A 10,664-nucleotide genomic window follows, 5' to 3' on the forward strand; every position below is an offset into this window, starting at 1 on the left:
TGTGGTGATGCCACCTGAAGTAACCTCCCTCCAAATCAGTCACTTCCTCCCATGTTTCTTACTTTGTGAATGTCTTTCAAATTCACCCTGCTATTACTTTTGTTTATAATTTCATCATGTAGCTCCACTACAACATAAGGTCCCTGGAAACAACAACAACAACAACAACAAAAAACATGTTTTTCTTGCTCCCTGTCAAATCTTGAGTGCCTAGAATGCTTTCTGGCATGGGATGAATGCTCAAGAAATACCTGTTGGAGGAGTGAAAGAAAGATACGGATTACAACTAGCCATCACTGAAAGGGGCCATTTATCTGGTGCTAGAACAAAACACCCATCACCTTGACCACTTACCCACCTTGGTCACCAGATTTACCTCCAAATGTTTTAGCTGTTTCCAAAGATGGTTCCAGCAATTAATGGGAAATGAACAAGAATTGAGGCTGAAGTATAAGGGAATAAAGACGTAGAACAAGAGGGCCTCATACAAAAGTATGTTCCATGAACTGAGAATATGGTTTATTTAACCCACCTTAAGTAAGGAGGGCAATAAATGAACTGGTAACAACGAAGCTTAGGAAGTAGGCCATCTACTGTATGTGATGGCCACTTCCTCTCCCGCTTCCCACAGCCTGCCGCCCACCTTCTGTGAGTTTCTATAGCATTCCATCTTCCTTCTACTCCTATCCCTGAAGGTAGACATTCCTCCAACATGGATGCAATAAACAGTCTTCTTTCTCTATGTCTTGTCTCTCAGAGTTCTCATTGATGTCCATAGATATGCCCATCATTTTTCTACCAGCAAATCCCAGATTCATCTCTCCAGTACATTCCAGATCATTGCCAGATGGAATTGCTTTGGCAATTTGAATCCTTTCTAGAACTTCTCAGCAGGTCTAGTTTGTCCAGATGGCAAAAAGCCCCTAATTTCCCATTATTCAAAAGGATCTCTTAATTTCTGCCAGGCAAGGATTATATCTCATTTATGATATTATATTTTCTTTATGATATAATATAAGATATGATTATATCTTCTTTATGGTAGAATAGACCTCCACTCAGGCAAGTTTGAAGTCCCATAAATTTAACAGAAAATAAAGACTTTACTATGTTAGGGGATATACACACATTGCATGGCTATTTCTGGGAAGTAAACTATCCCAAAGTTAGTGGCTTAAAAAATAACCATTTTCTTGGCTTTAATTCTGTTGGTTAGGCCTATGGCTAGGGCTCGTCTAGTTGGTTCTTCTGGTCTTGGCTGGGTTTATCATGCATCTACGGCTAGCTGAAATTGTTTATCTCTGCTTCCCGTGGTCTCTCATCGTCCAGGAGGCTAGCCTGGGCTTGTTCTCATGGTGATGATGGAAAGGATCCCACAGTGGTTAAAAAAAGAAAAAAGAGGGACGCCTGGGTGGCTCAGTTGGTTAAGCAGCTGCCTTCGGCTCAGGTCATGATCCCAGCGTCCTGGGATCGAGTCCCACATCGGGCTCCTTGCTCCGCAGGGAGCCTGCTTCTCCCTCTGACTCTGCCTGCCACTCTGCCTGTGCTCGCTCTTGCTCTCTCTCTCTCTCTGACAAATAAATAAATAAAATCTTAAAAAAAAAAAAAAAAGAAAAAAGAAGTATGCAGAACAACTTGACTCTAGTGCTTGGAACTAGCACACAGCCATTTCTGCTACATCTAATGGCCACACAAATCATAACATCAGCCCAGACCCAAGGCCTTCATCTCTTGATGGGAGATGAGGCAAAGTTACATTGCCTGGTGGTGTGGACATAGCAAGGGAAATTATTGTGGCTATTTTTGCCAACAGTTTACTGCAGTGAATAATGGTGGCCTCGCTGGATGCCTCTCTTCAAAGTATGCTTAAAGAGAAGATACACAGACAATGGTAGACAGTCAAGGAAGCCTAACTTCTTTTTCCATAAGCCATGACCTCATCCTCCCTAAGTGCACTTCAGGTTGCTGCTTCCCAGGAAGGAAGTTGGAATTGCAACTGTTCCAGAACAGCTGTGACCCAATGGGGTCCTATCTGGTCCCCCGCTGATTCTCCGGAAGCTGGAGGTTCTGATAACCATAGCAAGGAATGCCTGAGATGGTAGTCTCTGCAGATCTGGCCTGGAAGGGCTCAGTTAATCAATCACTTGCCTGAATGGGTGACAGAAAGGCTCAGCTCAGCAGGATGGCAGAGGGGAGTTAAGGCTTCTGGGATGGTGCATTTGGTCATTCCTTTCCAGCCTGCCCTGTTGCTATGACAACCGAAGGCTGCCTCTTAGATTCATCAAATATACAGGGGCATATCTGAAGTGCAGGAGAACTGCTTTGATGGACGTGATTTTTTTGTTTTTTGTTTTTTGGTTTTTTATCCTAACTTACAAAAGGCAGGTGGTACTTCCTGAATTTTTTCACTGGGGGTCCCAGATGGAAACTGACATGTCTATCAAATAATATTTAGGCTTTCTCAGACAGTTAGAGGAAGGTGCTATTGTAGTGTTTCTCAATCCTGGCTGCTGCTTAGGATTCCTTGGAATGTTTTTCAAACATATTAGGACCCCACTAGCAAGAAATAATAATTGGATTAGGGGGGGGCCCTTGATGATTTTGTTTCTATTTTTATTTTTTTAAAGATTTTATTTATTTATTTAACAGGGAAAGATCACAAGTAGGCAGAGAGGCAGGCAGGGTTGGGGGAAGCAGGCTCCCCACTGAGCAAAGAGCCCAATGCGGGGCTCGATCTCAGGATCCTGAGATCATGACCTAAGCCTAAGGCAGAGGCTTAACCCACTGAGCCACCCAGGTGCCCCAAAGATTTTGTTTTTAAAGCTGCCCAAAGTGACTAATGTGTCCCTAGATGGGGACGCGAATGGCTGTGCAGACTTAATGAACTCAAAGTCCTAAAGAATGATGTTGAAAAAGAACTTGTAGTTACATTTGTATTTCTGTATGTTTGTATTGGAATTATAGTTCCAGCACCTTCTAGCTGCTTGGGCCTGGGAAATCTCAGAATCTCAGTGTGCTTATCCACATAATGGGGTCACTAATAACGCCTACTGCATACCACTTGTGAGGACAAGAGATAACATTTTTAAAGTGTAAAGTAAAAGACAAAAGAAATATCAAATTGTAAGTAATGGCCAAGAACAAAGGAAAGTGCTTGGAAAAGTCCCTCCTTGTCCTCCTCCTCTTCCACCATCACCACCCCCACCTACCATGATGATCTGCCCACAGGTGGCACCAGGACCCTCCTGCCAAATTAGTGATGACAACACTGGACCCATAGAGGCTGCAGGACTCAACTCAAGGGCCTTTAGTCTGATGAAAGAGGAAAAACCACCAGGCCTGACCTAAGTGCTGGGAGCAAAGGGTAATCATAGGTTCGGTCATGGGGCAGCATTAGTCGAGGTATCTTTCTGGGGAGGGGAGCAGGGGAGAGGGTTACCTAAGCCTCTTCTGAATGATGAGAAGCTGGATTCATCTCCAGGGTACATCCAGCTCTATTTTGGAGCTCCGTGCCTTGTTGGTCCTAGGTGCATGAAAATCAGGGTCCGATGTGAAAAGATGCTGAGCTCATCTTTAAATGGTTCAAATTACAAGTGCTGGAACATTCAGAGCAAAAGGAAGTGGCCTTGAAAAGTGAATAAGGCTTGGAGAGGCAGAGGGAAAATGAAAGGGAATAGCTTTTCAGGAGCCAAGAAAAAGAGGAATTGGTTGGCACCTTGGGACTTGGGAAAATACTGGCTGGAACCAGAGAGACACATGGGGAAATCAGGGTAGACTTGTCACCTAGATCCAGATGTGGAATGGCCTTGGAGTCAGGCAGAGAAATCCACATTTGAAATAGTGGGAAAGAGGCAGCCATTGAATATTTTTGAGCCGAGGTAATGAAAAGATTTATTTTCATAGTAGTCCTTGAAGCTATAAGGTTCTTGGGGGGACAACTGTGTGAGACACAATAGAGATTTCTTTGAAAGGAAGATCAGCCACACTTGGTACCTAACTAGAGATGGGGAATAAGATAGGAAAACTGTTTCTAGTGTGAATTAAGAAAAGCAGGTGTTCAGCTTTTAGCATTCTTTATTTATTTATTTGTTTGTTTATTTATTTATTTGACACAGAGAGAGGAGGAAGCAGGCTGCCCGCTGAGCAGAGAGCCTGATCGGGGGCTCGATCCCAGGACGCTGGGATCATGACCTGAGCTGAAGGCAGAGGCTTAACTCACTGAGCCACCTAGGCACCCCAGCTTCTAGCATTCTTTAGCTAAGTTCTAGACAATCTCCACTTTGGCTGAACAAGGGAATCATCTGGAGATTTTGTTCAAATGCAGACCCACTCAGTGAGTGGGCCCACATTCTGCATTTCTAAGTAGCTCTCTCGTGAAGCTGGTGTTGCTGGTCCACGGATTAAACACATTCCCAGATGAAAAGTTCTAGAACAATGGTTTCCAACTTGATTGTGCACACGAGTCTTCTGGAGAGCTTTTAAAAACCCAAACACCCAGTCTGGACCACTTCACTCAATCTCTGGACCAGTGGGGCACAGGCATCGGGATTTCTAAAGCTCTCCAGGGGTTCCCTCACGCAGTCTAGGTTCAACTGAGCATTGGATACTCTTGATTTCAGAGGTTAAAAGAACACATTTGAAATGTCTTCAAAGGTTTCCTAGGTATATTTTCCAGAGCAAATGACTTTCTCAAGACTGTTTTTTTTTTTTTTTTTTTTTTTGGCGGGTGGGTAGTGGTTCCTTAAAAAACCTTTAAAAAACAAACAAACAAACAAACAAACTTGTGCACTTCTGGGACGTCTGGGTGGCTCAGTCAGTTAAACGTCTGCCTTCAGCTCAGGTCATGATCCCAGAGTCCTGGGATCAAGCTCCACGTCAGGCTCCCTGTTCAGTGGGGAGCATGCTTCTTCCCCTGCTGCTTCCCCTGCTTGTGTTTCTCTCCCTCTCTCTCTCTCTGTCAAATAAATAAATAAAATATTTTAAAAAAATGATTGGGTAACTTAAAAAAATTAAAAAAAAAAAAACTTGTATGCTTCCAGTTATCAACAACAACAAAAATCAAACCGTCCCTTAAGATGCCAGGTACAGGAGTAAAACAACAGCGGATCTTTGAGGCTACTGCAGTGAGTACATTTTTCTAAATGGCAGAGTGGGAGACGTCTTGCAAGGCCTGCAAATCCCGGTGATTTATGAGCCCGAAGGCACAGTGCAGAAGCAGCTGAATTGCTTCAGCTCATCAAAGAAGCTTCTCTCTGAGAGTTATTTTGAAGACTTCCTGCTGTGTGTTCAGTCCTCATTTCTGTAAATCCATCTCTGAATGGTCAGGGTTCCTCTGGTCCCAGTTCTAGCAGGAGCCTGGGCTCAGCCCTCTGCTCCTCGTTAATCTTTACCAGGCTGGAAAAACACACACAAATCCTATGCTGAGTAGCAATTAAAGTGCTTTACAAAAGACTGCAAATTTTGGCTGTAAAAGAACGTTCCTCCCGGGCTTTCTCCCCGGGCTTTCTCGCAGTGCCCTGAGATTCATAGCAAGTGGCCTTCGTCCTGGTGGGTACTAGAATTACACAATGCCGGACACCGCGCAGAGAAATTTAAGAGGCGGGGCAGAGACCCTCACCAAATGTGTGAGCCCCTTTGAATCTGATTTCTGCTGGGCAGCCGGGCTGAGAGAGACACGGAACTGTGGCATTTCTCCCTGCATGCATAGAGAGGCAGTGTGGGATCATGCAAAGATCCATGGTTCGGGAGCCCGGGGACCCAGTTTTTGCTTGAATCTCATAGTTTTAGGAGCTGGAGTATTCTCATTATGTGATCTGGAATCAGACTGCCTATTTTGGAGGGATTGTTATGATCGGGGATATGCTGGTAGATGTCTGATGCCTAGCTCCGGTGGGTGAAGGGGGCCTGACCTGTACTGTTTGCCCATTTCAGTGGTATTAATACCCCCACTGTGACCCATTTCAGACTCCTAACCTGACACTCTTGAACGTGCAAGTGGCAAGCCCTCCATAGAGTGCCCACCGTTCCGATGCAATGACTCCCACTTGCAGAACTTCCAGGCCATGGCTGAGAGTAAAATGCGGTGAAGTAATTAGAAAGTGATGGCTTTTACATATTTATCAACTCTTAAAAATACAATTTATTGAATTCTAAATTTGCGCAGCTTGATCTTCAATCATGGATGTTTAAAAACCAGTTGGCGAAATTCCTGAAAATGTTCAAATTGACTCTTGCAGGCCAGGAGAAGGTGGCTCCAGCCTATTCCAGGTCCGGATGACCTCTTGAATTATCATGTAAAGACATTCAGCATATTCATTAGGTGTAGATCTGCGAGGGCTGTCAGAACACAGGAGAGCAGATTTGGTGACTTAAGCCACAGAAATTCATTTCCGAGCTCACAGTTCCAGAGCCTGGAAGTCCAAGTTTAAGGTGTTGGTAGCGTTGACTTTTTCTGAGGCCTCTCTCCTTGGCCTGCGGATGGCCACCTTCTTGCTGTGTCTTCACTGGCCTTTGCTCTGTGTATGCTTATCTTCTTTTCTTCTTCTTATAAGGATGCCAATCCTGGGCGCCTGGGTGGCTCAGTGGGTTAAGCTGCTGCCTTCGGCTCAGGTCATGATCTCAGGGTCCTGGGATCGAGGCCCGCATCGGGCTCTCTGCTCAGCAGGGAGCCTGCTTCCCTCTCTCTCTCTCTGCCTGCCTCTCTGCCTACTTGTGATCTCTGTCTGTCAAATAAATAAATAAAATCTTTAAAAAAAAAAAAAAGGATGCCAATCCTACTGGTTTAGGGCTCTACTCTAATGACTTTATTTATCCTTAATTATCTGTTTAAAAATCCTGTCTCCATATGCAGTCATATTGGGAGTGAGGGTTTCAACATATAAATTTGGGAGTGGGTACAATTCAGGCAATAACATTTAATAAATATAGGTTGAATATAAATCTAAATGGCAGAGTTTCAACAATGAGCTGAGAATAATCTATCTTCTTCTCTTACAGGTATTAATTTTGGGGTTTTTTTTCTTAAAGATACTATAGGTAGACTTGGCCTATCTATGTCCAAGAAAACCTTGGCTGGAGGTCTGTTTTCACTATGCTGAGGCTTACAGGCAGATGGCCCAAAGAAGTGCAAAAGGCTGTACAAATGGAAGATTATTGCTGTGGTTACGATTTCTTTTTCTATTGTAACTGGTTGTTGTGGCAGTTATTTTCATACTGGCTAAGATTCCTCTCCAACTCATGTACTTCCTTAGGGACGCTCTTAGGTATATAACCGTCCATCACGTATGTGATTACTCATGTTTTGTTCTTTTTGCTTCCTTATGCCTAGCGGCTGTGGAGCATAGAGGTTAAGAGCTCAGTCTTTAAAACCAGAATGCCTGGGTTTGAATCGCAGCTTCACAATTGTATTGTCATAGGTAGAAACCACAGGTATTGTCATATCATGTTATGATTGCTGTAGAAATTGAAGGACACCATCCAAAGATCACCAGGAATACAATTCTTATTGTAAGAATTGTATTCCTGGTGATTTTTATAAATAAACACTAAGTTTATTTAGCTCGCAGTGGCAAAGGAGAACACACAGAGAAGCCACAGATGTCTGAGTAAGAAGGAATTAGGGTGGGATTATTGTAGGACTGGTCTTGATATTGTTTCTAGGAAGTTTGAAGGAAGTGGCTGGAGGTGGCGGTTGAAGAAGAAGGCATTTTTGGCTGGGTGCTGTTGATACAAGGGGGTCATTCAGTGATTGGGAATCTATATCATTATTATCTAGAGGGTCAGATCATTAAAGCAAGGTGAAAGCTGTAAGTGGCAAAGAAGCTGGAATCCTTTGTGTCAGTTCTAAGAGTGGAGAATCCAGTCATTTTTGTGGCTCTAGAGTGTCCTGATCTTTGTCTTATTTAAAATATTGTCACACAATGAATTTGTCTGATGATCATTTATATTCTTTGAGCATTGTTTATTTCAATTGAAATCATTATGGTCTATTTGTTTTCCAGGATGTTTTCTCAGAGGTGTCTCAAAATAGTATTCTCACAACTTCTTAGATATTATAATAAGGTATTATAATTATTAAAAAAGCACAATTTAAGGCATGAATAAAGAAACATACCGCATATATTTTGTGAGATATACACACCTATATGCTATTTTGACAAGGATAGCCAGTATGAGTGTGGATTTTCTTTTATTTTGTGCAATTTAAAAACATTATTCCAAGAAAGAATTCATAGGCTTCACCCAACTGTTCAAGAGGTCCAAGGAATCCAGAAGTTTAAGAGCATGTCATAGCCCAACTCTCTCATTATGGACCAAGTAACAGGTTTAAAGAAGACAAATGGTTATACTGTACATCGGTGGCACAGCAAGGATGAAAATTTACTTCTTCTCTATCCTAAGAAGCAGAAAGGAAAAGGAAAAAGAGCATGAAAGCCATGAACTTTCAAGCATTGGTTGGGACAGACAAGCATTTGTTGGGATAATAACATTATCTCAGCATAAATATAAAATAAGTGGCAAATCTTCCTTAGTATTTTATTGAAGGGTGCAACACCAGGCACTGAGAGTGAGAAGAAAAGGAGCATGAGACAGGGATGGAAGGAAAGCAAGTATAAGGTGGTTACTGAATTTACTGCAAGAAAACGCAGACAATTAGTCAGGAGGGTGCCCAACAGCAGCAAAGAATCGAAGTCACAGTCAGAGTGGATACTAATGGTGGAGGCAACAAGTCCTAAGTCCACAGCCTCGACCTACCTTCATACTCCCCTACAAGTTTGGCAAGAACACATTCTTCATGGATTAGCAAGAGGTAAGATAATGATGGTGGCAGCAACATTCTCCATCATGAGATGCTTGGACCTGAAGAATTTTGGACAGGTGCATAAATTGGACTTAATAGAATATCTATTTCATGCCATTGTCCTGAAGATTAGAAATAAAACATTGAACTCAGGAGCGAATTCTGTAATTAGAATATACGACATTATTGGCAGTATCACACCTGTATATACCTCTGGCGTTCTTTCCACCGTACCATAGAAACTTCCCTCAATGACCTTTCCTCGAGGAACTCAGAATATGGTAGTCTCTTACTCAGAAGTCTCTTATTTCTTGGACTTGGCTACACATTGGAATCAGCTGGGGAATTTCAAAAATAATGATGTCTGGCTCCCACCCCAGTGATTCTGGTGCCATTGACCAGGGGTTCAGCCTGGGCATCAGCTAATCTCAAAGGAGGGTTTGCGCCACGATTACAAGAGCTTGAATGCCAAACTGAAGACCTGCAGCTTCTTTAGTGGGTCTTAATTTTATTCCTCAGTTCAGCTCTCTTGGTTTTGTTTTGCTTTAAAATTCTACTCTGATTGCTCCTTCTGTGTGATCTAGACAGAGGGCTCCTGACATTCTTTTCCCTTTCCCAAGAGGCCCTGAGAGAGAAATTTCTGTCTCTACCAACTTCATACAGGCAGTACATGCAACACCATTTTTTCCCTCCATCACGGCCATTCAGCTGTACATGTGAATGACACATCTGCTAATTGTGATTTGGTTCTAGGCATCACAGTGGCAGTAAGTCTGAGCTAAAGCTAAAGTTTGGGGGCCACCCCTAATTGAATATCACTCAGGAGTGAGTGACAAATCTCTAAAATTAGTCACCAGGAAAATATTTAAAGGAGACCTAGACTCACAGGATTTCAGATGTTGGGAAGAGGGGATAAATCACTTGGACTGATCCCTCTCCATCTCGGAGGAGTCCTTGCCCACGTGTGGCCAAAGCATTTGATTCAAGTAGATTAGCTTAACTCCCAGCTTTTCAGAAACACAGCTATTGGAGAAAAGGAGGGCCATTTGGGGTCCTCATGAGTTTCACCAGGTGACAGGGAGTTGGAGTACAATGAAGCCGCCTGTTGTAATGAGAAACACTCAAGACATTGTTATTCTGCACACAAATGTAGAAGGAGATTGTTATTCAGGAGGTGTGTAAAGAGTTACCTTATTGCTATTCAAACGGCACTTTCTCATTTGAAGAAGTCAAGGAAATCAATATGCTGTAGTGACTGAGGCATTCAGAAGCTCAAGGCACAATAGAGAATGAGCCCCTCTGCCCCCAAACCCACAGATCAAAATCAAAGCTCCAGTCTTGCTTGTAAGAGTCGAGACTTGGAAAATACACAAGGCAGGAGCTTGGCCTTGTTCCCCAGAGACATAAAAGGTTATGGTTATTTCAAAGGATAAGAGAAAGCATCAAAGTTTGAAAATAAACATTTGAACTTTTTTTTTTTTTTTTTTTTTTAGAATACTTATCTAAAGTCAATGGAAGCTTTTGAGAATGGCCCATCGTTTGATAGGATGTGTGCGTGCACATGCGTGCGTGCTATTAACAATGCCTGCTGCATCCAAGATCAGCAATACATAATTTCTTTTTACTCTTGACTTTGAAACAACATTCAAACCAGATGTGGGAATATAAAAAGAGAGGTCTACTGGCATCACACAGCTCCTAAAAAACCCATTTCCTTAGTTTGCTATTTGAACATGGGAAGCATATGCAAAATTTATTACCTCTTATTTTTGTCATAAAATTGAAATAAAGCCTTTATGGAGTATTTACAATGCTCAGGTGACTATGCTAAGGCTTGAAATTGAAACACATCTTTGCTATTTTA

This window comes from Mustela nivalis (genome assembly GCF_964662115.1).
Source record: "Mustela nivalis genome assembly, chromosome: 8".
NCBI lineage: Eukaryota > Metazoa > Chordata > Mammalia > Carnivora > Mustelidae > Mustela > Mustela nivalis.